The 13,165-nt window shown below is 36.8% G+C and overlaps 1 long non-coding RNA gene across 1 annotated transcript; it reads right to left on the bottom strand.

The window, feature by feature from the left end:
- Positions 1-9,022: 9,022 nt before the first annotated feature.
- Positions 9,023-12,354, bottom strand: LOC306843590. The gene is made up of 4 exons (XR_013781851.1): positions 12,202-12,354; positions 11,537-11,705; positions 10,621-10,713; positions 9,023-9,847 (listed from the first exon to the last, which is right to left on the bottom strand). It is a non-coding gene; the product is annotated as an uncharacterized lncRNA (long non-coding RNA).
- Between the last annotated feature and the right edge of the window lie 811 nt (positions 12,355-13,165).

Genomic DNA, 13,165 nt, shown 5'->3' on the forward strand with positions numbered 1-13,165 from the left:
ATTTTAATATATATATATATATATATATATATATATATATATATATATATATATATATATATTTATTGTAGCACAGTATTTAAATAGCTTATAGTGTTTTTTGTCAAATAAATGTAGCCTTGGTAAGCATAAAATACTTATTTCAAAAACATGAAGAAATCTTAGATTGTATTAGTGAACGTTAGTGTATATATTATTTTTTTATAATTCCTTTAGTCAGTTGCACACAGACATACACAGACAGCACATGTAAAAAACTATATTATTGAAGCATGCATTTCATTCTTAGTCATTTTTATTTCAACACTGATGACACAGGACTACGTTCAGAACCCATAATTCTGTCTTCCTAGATAATAGCTTGATCTTATTGTAATAAATGGATTGCAGTAAAATCAAAACTTAATTAGCAAGAAAAAATATCAAAAGACAGTTTACAATCTGACAGACATATAGAAAAGTGAAGGAGGGAGACAAAGAAATGGGCAAATGTTAGAGAAAAAGAGAAAAGTGGAGAGACTGCAGCAAATCGTTCTCTATCCTGCCAAGTAATGATTCAGACCACTCCTTCTGAGCTTTGGATCCACATTGACTGGTCATCTTAAATCAAGATCTTGTGCTTTGCCTGAATTGTGTGCTGCCTTTGCAACCTTGCCCTGGAGGAAATCAAACCAGCTCAAACCCCCCCTTCCCTTAGAGCTATCATTCCCCTGACCAATTCCCTCACTCAAATTATTGACTGCTCAAAATAATGGATTGCTTCACCTCTAAGCCTATCAGAAGGCAACTGAGTCTGTGGGGCCAGTGATGTGGCGTATTTACACCTTGGCTCCATGCTGCAGTGGACACTGACCCTACGTTGGGCGCCATGTGCTTTAAATGCTTACACTAAATCAATGACACGTGACGCAGCAAGGCTACGGATGTGGAAGGGCACGGTGACAGAAATATGATGGAGATGTTAAAACACTAGGGAGGAATGTTCCAAGAATTCCAGAGTGGAGGCATTGACCATGAATTTCTTTGAAGTTACATATTTCCATTGGCTGGTGGGATCTTATAAATGGCGATTGCAAAACCACAAGTGAGATTTTGTTAATAGAATTTATGTCTGTAAAGTGAATTCAGCACAGAGTGAGCATGATGCCACAATATGTCTACAGCTGTAGATTCTCTACTAGTAAATGGTATTTGCATATGAATCTTGTTGTTTATCCTGCTAATGTTCAGTAGCAGGATGTTTCCTTGAGTATAATGGAAGGAATGGATAATACTCAAGGCGCAGATTTGTCCTAGTAAAAAGACAATAGTACTATTACTGGAGAAGATCTTTTTTTGCTTATGCTGAGGCTGTTTCAGGACTATGTGGAAGCAGAAGACACGTGTCATGATGGGGGTATGGAAAAGCAGTAGATCTGTCTGGGTAATTAGTCAATTATGAGTGCAAAGTGACAGGTGACTTGCTTAAAATGAAAAGAAACTAAACTCCTCAAGTACTCAAGTTAGCATATTGGAATGTTAAGAATGGATCTGCAGGTGTCATGGTTAGATGGTTATATCATGGTTAGATGAGAACATTCTGTCTAATGAGTATAATGATGTTACTGTTATACAGGTGTCAAATGATTGTTCCTCTCTAATTTATGAAAAAGGGGTCATTTAGAAATCATGACAACCATATAGAAGCCCATTTCTGTCACTGATTAAAAAAGGTAATTACGACTTATCTCACAATTCTGACTTTTTTCTCGCAATTGCGAGTTTACATCTTGCAGTTCTGCCTTTTTTCTCAGAATTATGTAATACAAACTCGCAATTCTGATGTTTTGTTTCTCAGAATTGAGATATAAAGTCAGAATTGCGAGGTATACAAACTCTCAATTCTAACAAATGAAGTCAGAGTTGCGAGATGTAAGCTCGCAGTTCTGAATTTTTTTCTCAGAATTGTGTGATATAAACTCAGTTGCAAGTTCTAAAGTCAGTATTGCATGATATGAACTTGCAATTGTGAGAAAAAAAACAACAACTCAGAATTGCGTTCTGAATACAGAGAACAAAATTCGGAATTGTGAGATACAAACTCACAATTCTGAGAACATATCAGTCTTTTTACTCCTCAGAATTGGACTTTATAACTTGCAATTGCGAGTCAGAGAAAAAGTCTGAATTGCAAGATACAAACTCGCATTTGCGAGAAAAAAGTCGCAATTCTGACTTTAATTCTCACAATTGGGAGTTTATGTCCCGCTATTCTGACTTTTTTATATCATGCAATTCTGAGAAAAGAAAGTCAGAATCACAAATTTGTATTACACAATTCTAATGTAAACTCACAATTGCAAGATAAAAAGTCACAAATACCCAGAAACAGGCTTCCATACAACCATGATCATATTATGATAACATATGACCATCATATTTATGTTCAATTTTCAACATTGAAAATTCACTTTCTTTCATCTCACTGCTGGCCTGGTATTCAATGACATTTGTTTAATGAGAACACAGTCAGCAGTCGTGCCTCATCATGTTTTTGCTTCACACTGTCTGCTGACTCAGAGTTTCATCTCTCCTCATTTACGGCTAAATTAACGAGTCATTTGACTATGGGGTAACAGGCAGTGTGTGTTTGAGATGCTGTCAGTCTAAATGATCAGTTTGGCTCAACTGTAGAAAGTTTCAGATGAGACAGACCCCCTGAGTCTATAGAATAATCAAGCTCTGTTGTGCTGGTTCCTCATCATACAGACACAGATGGAGTCACTTCATTTATGTTCCAAGTGGTTTGCCATGCAGAGCTGGAGATGTAATATAAAGATTAGCATGGGCCAAAGCCCAGCTTTCACAGTGTTTGCTCACATAACACCTCCAAATGTGCACACACTGTACAATGCACTGTAAAGAATCACTTTAATCAGTATTTTGGCTTGTTTTCCAGTAAAAATTGATATAATGAAATGTCTTTAACAGTATATTATGCATTGAAAAATATATAATGTATAATGTAGTACCACTTACAGTTGACCGTGAAATATATAGCAGGGATGACATTTCACAAACTGTTTTATTGCAAAATAACCCATTATTTTTCAGAAATGTTTTTAAATGGAGACTGCATGGCTAGGCGCATGAATTTATGACAGAGTTTCCAATGGGTCTGATTAAAACAGCTTAATTCAGTAATTAAAAGGTGTGTCCCAATACTTTAGCCCATGTAGTAAACTTGTCATTGACTCTTGAAACATTTGAAACATTATTTGCCAGTGGGGTAAAAATAAAATACACTTAGTTCAAGATATATTCTCTTAGAACAAGTCACTATTGCTTCTCAGGTAAAACTACAGTAGTTTCAAGGATGTATAAATTACAAATATACTGATTAAGAGAATGAATTTATGCCCTGTGCATTGCTTGATTACTTCCTGCTTATTAATCTAAATCGGCACGTGTACCCCCATGGATATTATAATTGTATTGTACTCCTAGTGTAAATTCTGATGACTCCCAGCAGAAATAAATGAGACCTCCGGTAGGACCCTTAATACTCTTAGCAGAGCAGCAGTGCTGTTGGACAGGTCTGATACTGTGGTACTGAGGAGCCCACGGCCAGGACCTCCACAGTGGAGCAGAATGTTAATTAAGAGAGTAGGAGGATGGATCAAGCTGGCTAATTAGAGCGAGTAGATGCAGAGAGAGAAAGAAAGAGAGCGAGTAGCGCAAGAAGACTGTCCTTTACTGAAGGGTGTAAGGCTGGGGAGTAATTAGGATAGTAACACCCATGCAACACATCAGAGAGGGAGAGAGAGAAATACAAAGCATGCCACCGTCCACTCTTGGTGCCCTGCCACCATTTTAACAATATCTGCACTGCCTCATCCTCTATTGCAAATGTCATTAGGCAAATTAGAATTATCAATAGTAATACACCATAGTGTTTAAGCAGAATTTCCTTATGGAGGAAGGCCACCTCGGGCCAAGCCTGGCTGCCCGCATATATGGTTTATTAATTGCATATTGATTGGCTGGATTCCACAGCGTCGGAAAGCACTAATGCATGATGACGCCTGCAAATGGTCCATTCTCTGCTCTGTGGTGTTTGAGGGTGAGAGAGAAGCTTTAGCGGGCAAGCAGAGCTGGTATTGATGATTGAGTTAGACAGACTAATATATCTAGATTATAACAGGTCATATATAATGGCCTTGTAAGGGTAAAGAGCACCCAAGGTAAAACGAGAACATCCCCGGTGTGGGCTGATGAATGCCTTAGCCTCTATATGATGTGAACTTTAACCTCTGTTTACCCTTTATGGATGTGTTCAGTTGTGGGTCTCATTTTGTGTGCATTACACTGACTGTATTATGCATATTATATTCAAAAATATAAAGAGCTGTCTGAAATGGCCAGTTCTGATATAACTGTCTAGAGTTCTGCTACATTTTATGCAATATTTATTTATTTATTTTCTGTGCAAGTCTTTACTTGAGACTGAGACCAGACCCCTTAAGGCTGAGATCCTGATCAAGGCTTGACAGTTTAAGAACAAGGCTATGTGTTTTAATGAGCTCAGTAACAGCACTCATTTCAAAATGCTTCATTTTCAGTTTTCTTATATTTCAAATTCTTGACCACCACAAGATCTAGACCAATATTTTGTGTTAAAATAGACTGAGACCATTATTCTGTGTCATTGTTGGAACAGTTATTCACTCGTTGGTTTATATGATGTTTCTTTTATATATGTATGCTAATGTCTAAAATTTAAAAATATTCTAATTGTATCTTTATGTCTCTAATCAAATATGTAAATAGCATTTTTTTTTTAATATTCCAATTGTTTCTTTGTTTTTCTCTTATCAGACTATTTAAAATGACAATTTATATTAAAAAAATAATAACATAAAAATTTCAGTTGTTTTTCATGTTTTTCTCTAATTCAAATTTTAGGAAAGTTTTCCTGATAATACTGTTTTGCAATCAATTCATATTTTTTCTTATGTGTCCTCAGTATCACTTTCCAGTATCACTAGGCGCGTAAAATTGCGAATTGAAAATACGCCATATGGAAACGCGTCATATATATATATATATATATATATATATCTCAAAAACAGTTTTTACGGAAAAAGGAATAATTCCCAAAACTGCAATGGATTTTTTTTTTTTTTTTTTTTTCACATTTTCAGGTCACATGGCATATCTAAAAAGTCATATGATAATTCTTCAATGTCCTATAACCTCCAAGAAACACTTTATACGTTGCTGCTCTCGAGTATAAGGGGCTTTCCCTGCCATTAATGCTTGGACAATTTACACTGCACACGTCCACGTCCACTCAGACAACGTTTACTCCTTTTCACACAAATTTACAGAGTTTTGATTAATAAAGCGTATTTTTCGCACAATTACTTTAAGAATATCATGTTACGACTTCAAAACAATATTAATATGCTGGGATATTTGAAAACTGATGCTTTTGAATGTTAGCATCGCACATATCCAGCCTCGTATCTATGGGTTTTCATAGACGGTAAGTTTGTTCGGTAGCTCACGGAGTACGGAGCCGTACTTAGGAGGCGAGGAGCTCCAGTCCGAATCCCGTGTAACTACGGTTCGACAAAACAGTTCAAATCTGCATAAAAGGAAGTTGAAATGGCACGGTTGCATCAACAAAAACGTTTGTATACCAGTTTTGCATTTGTTAACACTATCAGGTAGGTTTAGAGTTGGGTTTGGTGTAGGGCATATTTCCAACACGATAGAGCATTAACTTTTAGGGACAGACCCCGGATATTTGAATTCTGAACCGCCGCAGTACGTAACTGTAGCAACATAATAAATACACAGCAATACGTACATATATCAACATCATAAAAACGTGCCAGGTTTCACGTATTTAACCTGTGTTTTAGCACCACTAAGTGGGCATTTCTCTTTGAAACTGCGGCAAAACATGCAGTAAGGTGTGTAAAACGGTGTCGCACAGAAAGTGCACAGAGGTACGTATTTTTATGAGACCAGGTTATCCCACCAAAATCCGTTGCCATGAATTATCGTGAGACGCACAAGTTTACATTTTAGTCGCATAACATTGGTTAATGGAAACGCTGTCATTTCGCAATACTTTTTTATTGACATTTATAAAACATTGCCAAGGTTTTGCGCAAATCTGTAATGGAAACGCGCCTAGTAACTGTCTTTTGTAATATCACTTTAATAAACAAAAGCAAGTTCCTTAATGTTGTCATCATCATCCAGTGACATTATTTTGGTGACAAAACAAGCAGCTAAATATCTGAGAGTATTAGCGCAAAACATTACTAAATCCATCTGATCTTTTGCTATTTGGTTTGTCTTGATAAGGAAGCTAATTCTCAAGCCCTCACTACAAAACTTTAGCTCTGCATTTCCATCCTGTTCATTTTGTTGCCAAACTTATAAATACAGCCTTAAACTTGAGCATATTCATTTAAGTTCCTATAACCCTGCTGTAGGGATGGGCGATATATCGCATGCGATATGCATGCGCATCTCGTCAGTAAAGCCGGTTCCTTGATTAGCGCTAAATCTCCATCACCTGTTTTCAAATGGAGCGGCATTTAATACACGGAGCCGTAGTTCACTGACAAGCTACGCAATTTGCGTTCATTGTCGAAGGCGATATATCTGCAATAATGAAAGCGATATTGATTTAGCGCTAATCAAGGAACCGGCTTTACTGACGAGATGCGCATGCAACCAGATGCGATATATCGCCCATCCCTACCCTGTTGTGAATTCAGCTCACATCCCAGCATTCCTATCTGCATTAGTGCGAGTGTGCACACGTTAGCAATGGGCCAAAGGGAAGCTTTTGCAGACTGCAGATTGTTTCTTCTTTATCTGGCAGGTCTAATCCAGTGTGTGCTTGTGTGTCTGTGTTTGTACACATGTGTGTTGTGTGTTGACTCTCCATTAAGCCGGTCCAGAACTGTTTGCTTTATTTATCAGGTAGCTACAGGCTCGAATCACTGCACACACAGCCACTACACACACAGCGCTCTGTCACTCTTACCCACAGTGACAATACACAAGACATCCGTCTCTCAAACAGCAGCACAAAGCCCGAATTATAACTGGAACTGGGTGTTTTTGTACTCACAGGCACTTATATCAAAGGCCTAACCACATTGGCCCCCAGAAATACCTGGTGCCGTTAGCACCGGTGTTTTATTTTGCTAATACTGTCTGTACATGTAGGTAAACTGCCCTCGGGTCTCGCTGCTGTCAGCGGTGCAGAGGTTGATGGGATTGTTCTGTCAGAGGAGTCATAGAGCACATCAAGCTCATTCTTCAGCTCTCTATTACCTCAGAGGTAACCCGTTTACTTCCGTCCCACCTCCTCTTTCCCCTGCGCCGCCCTCTCCTCTGTCTTCAGGACGCCACATTGCAGCCGCAAACACGATTCCACCTCTGCCGAGTCATTTCTAATGCTCCCTTAGTGTCTCTTTTTGTCATCTTCTCTCTTATCCTTGCTCTGGCATGCAGACACTCATATATTTTCCCACAGGCGAGCCGGAGCCGCCGCAATACGCACCGATATGAGCTAATAAAACTTATCCTATCAAATTCATGTTCTTCCAAATCACTGCCAGAGGTTTCACTCTAAACGAATTGAAGGATGATCTGTATACCGGCGTCTTCTTTTTTTATTGCCATCTCCACAAAATGCCTGTTCTACACTTTTCATTTGAAAAGTGTAGCAGGGAAAAGCAATTCCTTTTTCCTTTTATCTCTTGCCTCTGTCAGCCTAAGTGAAGTTGACACTTGAGTACAAGCTGCAAGAGAGGCCAAGAAGAGCGTTTTAGCATCGAGAAGCCTCAGCTTGCGAGTATGTATGTGTGCTACCTAGAGATTAGCCATCACTTTGGAAATGCTGACACAGCAAAATTCCCAAATAAGAAGTTTGCATTCGCAGCGCATTTGTTTTGGTGCGCGTCTGTGATGTGTTCAATGATATTGCTGCATCAGATTTTTGCATCTCTTTTTTGTCTTTGAGAATCAGAGTGTGTGTGTTTAGATGGATGCTTAAAAGTGTGATGAGTTTTTCTCATGCGGCCTGGAATGCATCAATTGTGTCTGAGTGTGTGTTTGGGACTTTGCATAAACTATCATTCAAAGGTTTAGGGTTGGTAAGTCTTCTTTAAGAAGTATCTTAAGCTCACCAAGGTTGCATTAATTTGTTTAAAAATACAGTAAAAGCAGTAATGTTGGGAGCTGATATTACAAGGTCAAATAACTAATAATTTAAAATGCGATTTATTCCTGTGACGTTAAAACTGAGTTTTCAGCATCATTACGCCAGTCTCCAGTGTCACATCATCCTTCTAAAAAAAATCTAATTAGCTGATTTAGTGCTCAAGAAACATTTCTTGTTATTGTCAGTGTTGATAATGCTGCTAAATATTTTTGAGCTGATGAATGGTAAGTAAATGGAATAAATTTTTTTGTAACATGACATAATCTGATGCAGCTTGTCTGGTTTAAAAAAAAAAAAACTTACTGACTCCAAACACTTGATGAGTAGTGTATATACAGTATGTAAACGTTTAATTTAAATACGCTGCTTTCAAGTCATGTCTGAATGATTATTAACAGCTGAACGCCTCCACAATGTCATAATTACCACACTGTAAAAAATTTTAAGCCAGTACAACAAAAAAAATCTTAGTACCAATTTCCTTCTGCTTTTTTTTGTTCACTCAACTTTTGTAAATAACAGTTATACTGACTAAAATTAATTTGTCAATCATACAAAAAATATTTAATTGGGTCAACTTAAGATTGTTAGTTTTGTGAAGAGGTGCAACTATTTTTTAACAAACCTTTTTAAGTTGCGCCAATTCAACATTTTTGGTCTGTAGAACTCAATGTCTGAAGTTGAGTGAACAAAAAAATCCTATTGGAAATTGGTACTAAGTAATAATATGTTAAGACTGGAAACTACAATAACATTGCCCAAGTCAAAAACTGAAAACAGTGAGTTAATGTTAACAAAACATTTATTTTTGTTGGAGGCAAAAGTTGGTTGGTAAGTGTAATTTGCAACACTGCAAATTGAAATACTGCAATACAGTAAAACAGTTTTACAAAACACTGCCAATGCACATGAGAAACAAACTTTACAAATACTTTTCAAACTTAAAAGAGCATCCATCTACAAAGTAATGGCGCACCTAAACATGAAACATTTAAATATCAATTGAATTAAAATATATCAAGTAAACGAATAAGCATTTGGCTTTTTACATAATTCAACCCAGTACAAGTCTTAAAAATTCAAAATATTTAAGCCAAAGCGATCAACAATGAAAATTGAAATACTGCAATACTGCAAGTAAAACTCAACACTGCTGTTAAAACAGTATTACAAAGCACTAACACTGTTATATGTATATTAAATCTTGATAAACAGTAGCAAATGTAAACATAAGCATTTTACTTTTAGAGAATTCAAGGCTAACTTTTAAACAACACTAAAAGCATCTTAAACTGCCTATACAGTAAGTAGCTTATTCTTCAGGGACTGAACTCTGTTGGTGCACTTTTCACCCAATCCCACAAAGATGTTCTGCACTGCCTCAAATGTGTATTTTAGTCCTTTTGAATACTCAATGTTCAGTGCATAGAGAAGTCCAAAGAATACCATGAAAGCAGTAGGAAAGTCAGGTAGGTCCTGCATGACCACAGTTTCCTCCAGAATGATGCCGAAGTTTAGACATGTCTTTGTTGTCTGTGAGATATCGTCCTCCATGACTTCAAGGATGCACAGTTTCACTCCTCTCGTGTAGGTCTCCTCCAAATCACTGTCCTAAGAATTATATAAATTTAATGAAAAATTGTTGTGCATATGTACAAATATAAAAAAATTTATCAAAGCTCAAACTCTAGCAAAAAAAAACCTGGCACTGTGACAAGCAGGACAAGGATAAGAACCATGGGAAAAAACGCACCCTGGCTCGTGACTCACAAAAGAGGCCCGGATGACTAAAAGGATCAGCGACAACAATGCAAGACGAGTGAAGACCAGGCCTGGACTATTTTTGGTATGTTTTATTTATGTGTGTGTTGCTGTCGTCCGTGAGGGGCTGCTGTTTCAATTTTATTTTGTATTTATTTTATATGATTAAAGTTCCGTTTGAACGATCGCTGGTTTCTGACTTCTCCTTCCCTGATCCTTTAACTGTGTTGGAGCTGAACCCTAGGAAGGAGGAGGCAGGAACCCGGCAAATGTTCACAACTTTAATCAACATAATCAAAACATAATGTAAATAGTCCAAGCCTTTATCCTTCACTGTCGTCGCTCCTCCTTTTATCAATCCAAAGCTCTTCTGTGAGACAATCGAAACCGGTGCTGCACGCAGGTGAACTGCCTTATCAATCACGCCACCGGCCTTGCACCATTCTCACGGCTCTCAGCCTCGTACTGCTTGCCACAGACACAGTACGTGTTAACCTGATGTAAATACTTGGTGAAAACAAGCCACATGGAAACTGTCAGCACCTTTATTAAATATAACCACACATTTCATAAAATAACAGTGATCAATGAAAATATGACATGAACAAAAGCTAAAAACTTACCAGACAAGTCTTTGATATTGCATCGTGCTCCCTGAGGTACAAGGGGAGACCCCGTAAAGCTGTAGCGTGTCTGTGTGATAGGATGTCTGTTGTCTAGAGGGAGATAAATAATTTTAATTATGATTTACTTCTGCATGAATCCTTAAAGATCGTTTAAAGAGACTTAAAGGGATACTCCACTTTAAAATGAAAACTCTGTCATTATACTCACCCTCATGTTTCAAATCTGTATGAATTTCTTTCTTCTGCTGAACAGAAAGGAAGATATTTAAAAGAATGTCAGTAACTAGACAGTTTTTGGTACCATTGACTTCCATAGTAGGAAAAAAAATATACTATGGAAGTCAATGGTACCAAAAACTGTCTGGTTACTGACATTCTTCTAAATATCTCCCTTTTTGTTCAGCAGAAGAAAGAAATTCATACAGGTTTGAAACAACATTTCTGTGGATGGTTTAGACAGGTATAGTATTTCATTCAGACTTTTAAAAATGTGCTGTGTAGCACTTCTAGATACACATAGTTCTGTCTGCATACAAAGGAACAAAGAAGCTAACTTCTTCTCAACATCAGCAGCTTCTACATGTATATCATGCAATGTATCCTCAAAGCATTCTGAAGCAGAATCTAACCAATTATCAGAGTCTGTGCGATCGACAGTTACAACTGATGAACTATAATCACTTATTTTGCATTTTTGGTGATGTTTGCACTTGTGGCTATGAAATGTTACATAGACATTAGTTTTAAAATTACAGTGCAAAAATGGGCATTGCACTGTCTCATTCCTTTTCAGATGTGTACCCAGATGCAAGTTTTTTTCAGTGATAATCACATAGGTCACATTTAAATGTAGCTTATACTGTTGTTTTATCAGAATTTGTGTGGACCCTGTATAAATGAGTTTTCAACCCACCTGGTGTTTTGAAAGAGCAGACACACTCAGGGTACAGGCACAACAATGGTTCACGTCGGCCTGGGCGCCAGTGCTTTAGCCTGTAGTGTCTCAGCAGCAGATTTTGACTGGCACAATTGTATTTACAGTAACTTATCTACACTGCATGAAGTTTGCTCTCAAGGTAGATCTGTTTAAGAAAAAAAGAACACAAAGTGAATGATCAGGTTTCATAAAAGGCAAATAAATGAATTAACAATGAATTTATACTTATGCTTTTAATTTTTTAGTGTATGACAACTGCTGCACAGAGATTTTCAAAAATCATTATCTCTTCAGAACGTTATCTACTGTTGTAGCAATTAATCAGAATTCTTAGCTGCCCTTCAGTACTGTAACGTTATTAGCAGATGGAGAACCATGTAGCCTAATATGGCTGAAGTCAACAGAATGTGCACGACTTCAAATATATTACTGTGCAGCAAAATCCATCGCAACAAAAGATAAAAACTTAAATATTTCACGTAACGTTGAAATTATTAAAAAATAAAGCTAATTTAAACATTCAGTAATGTTTATAACTTACAAAGTAAAGTTAGCTGCTAGTGGTGTTTCTATTTTTCCAACGAACTAATATCAACTAATTCAGAAGTAAAGTACAACAAAAACAAAATAAAATCACTCACCATATATATTCCTCTGGATTATTATCGCCACGTGCTGCCTTGTCTTTAATAAAGATTTTTCTCCGACCGCTTGATGAACACGCCTTGTCTTCTCAAGTTGTTTCTCCCGCATTAAAAAGTGAACGTTGACGTTGACTCACATCAAGGTTGTGCAAAGGTCACGTACTGAGGGGCGTGGTTTGGCCCGATTGGAAAAGATCATTTTTATCGTAAAACATGCTGCTAATTATTTTTAAATGTATGTATTATTCAAATGTAACATTTCAATAAAAAATAACTCCTAATTAGGCTAATTGTGTTCTGTTCTGTCTTTGAGGGTATTATGCAAACTAGTGAGATGAGGCGCCCTCTAACGAACTTCACAGTAAAAGTCTTCCTCCGCCAATTTAATGCTGCCTCACTTAAATTTCCTCCCGCTTTTGAAAGACTTCAGTTCAATTTTGACTTCATTTCCTGTGTGTGTGTGTGTGTGTGTGTGTGTGTGTGTGTGTGTGTGTGTGTGTGTGTGTGTGTGTGTGTGTGTGTGATGAAACTAGTATTTATCAGAATTACAATAGCACGTTAAGGCAGCATAATTTCCTGAGTTCACAATATACTGCTGTGCACAATATACTATACAATATATTATAATTTATACAGTGGGCATGATTTAATTTATTAATACTATTATTCACTAATACTTTATTTCCAGACTCAATAAAAAAATAATAATATATATATATACATATAATATAATATATATATATATATATATATATATATATATATATATATAACTATTATTAACACTATTACATTTGGCACAATGAAGTTATTAAAAAAAATAACCAAACAACCATTTTTCTTCAATGTCCCATAAACAAATGGTATTAGTATTTGCTAGTGGGAGGGCAGTTCCTAACTTAACTTAATAAGTTGGCCAAATTTTTTTTGGATGAACTTGCAAAACCTTGTTCACAAAACT

The sequence above is a fragment of the Barbus barbus genome (assembly GCF_936440315.1).
Source record: "Barbus barbus genome assembly, chromosome: 24".
Classification (NCBI taxonomy): Eukaryota; Metazoa; Chordata; class Actinopteri; order Cypriniformes; family Cyprinidae; genus Barbus; species Barbus barbus.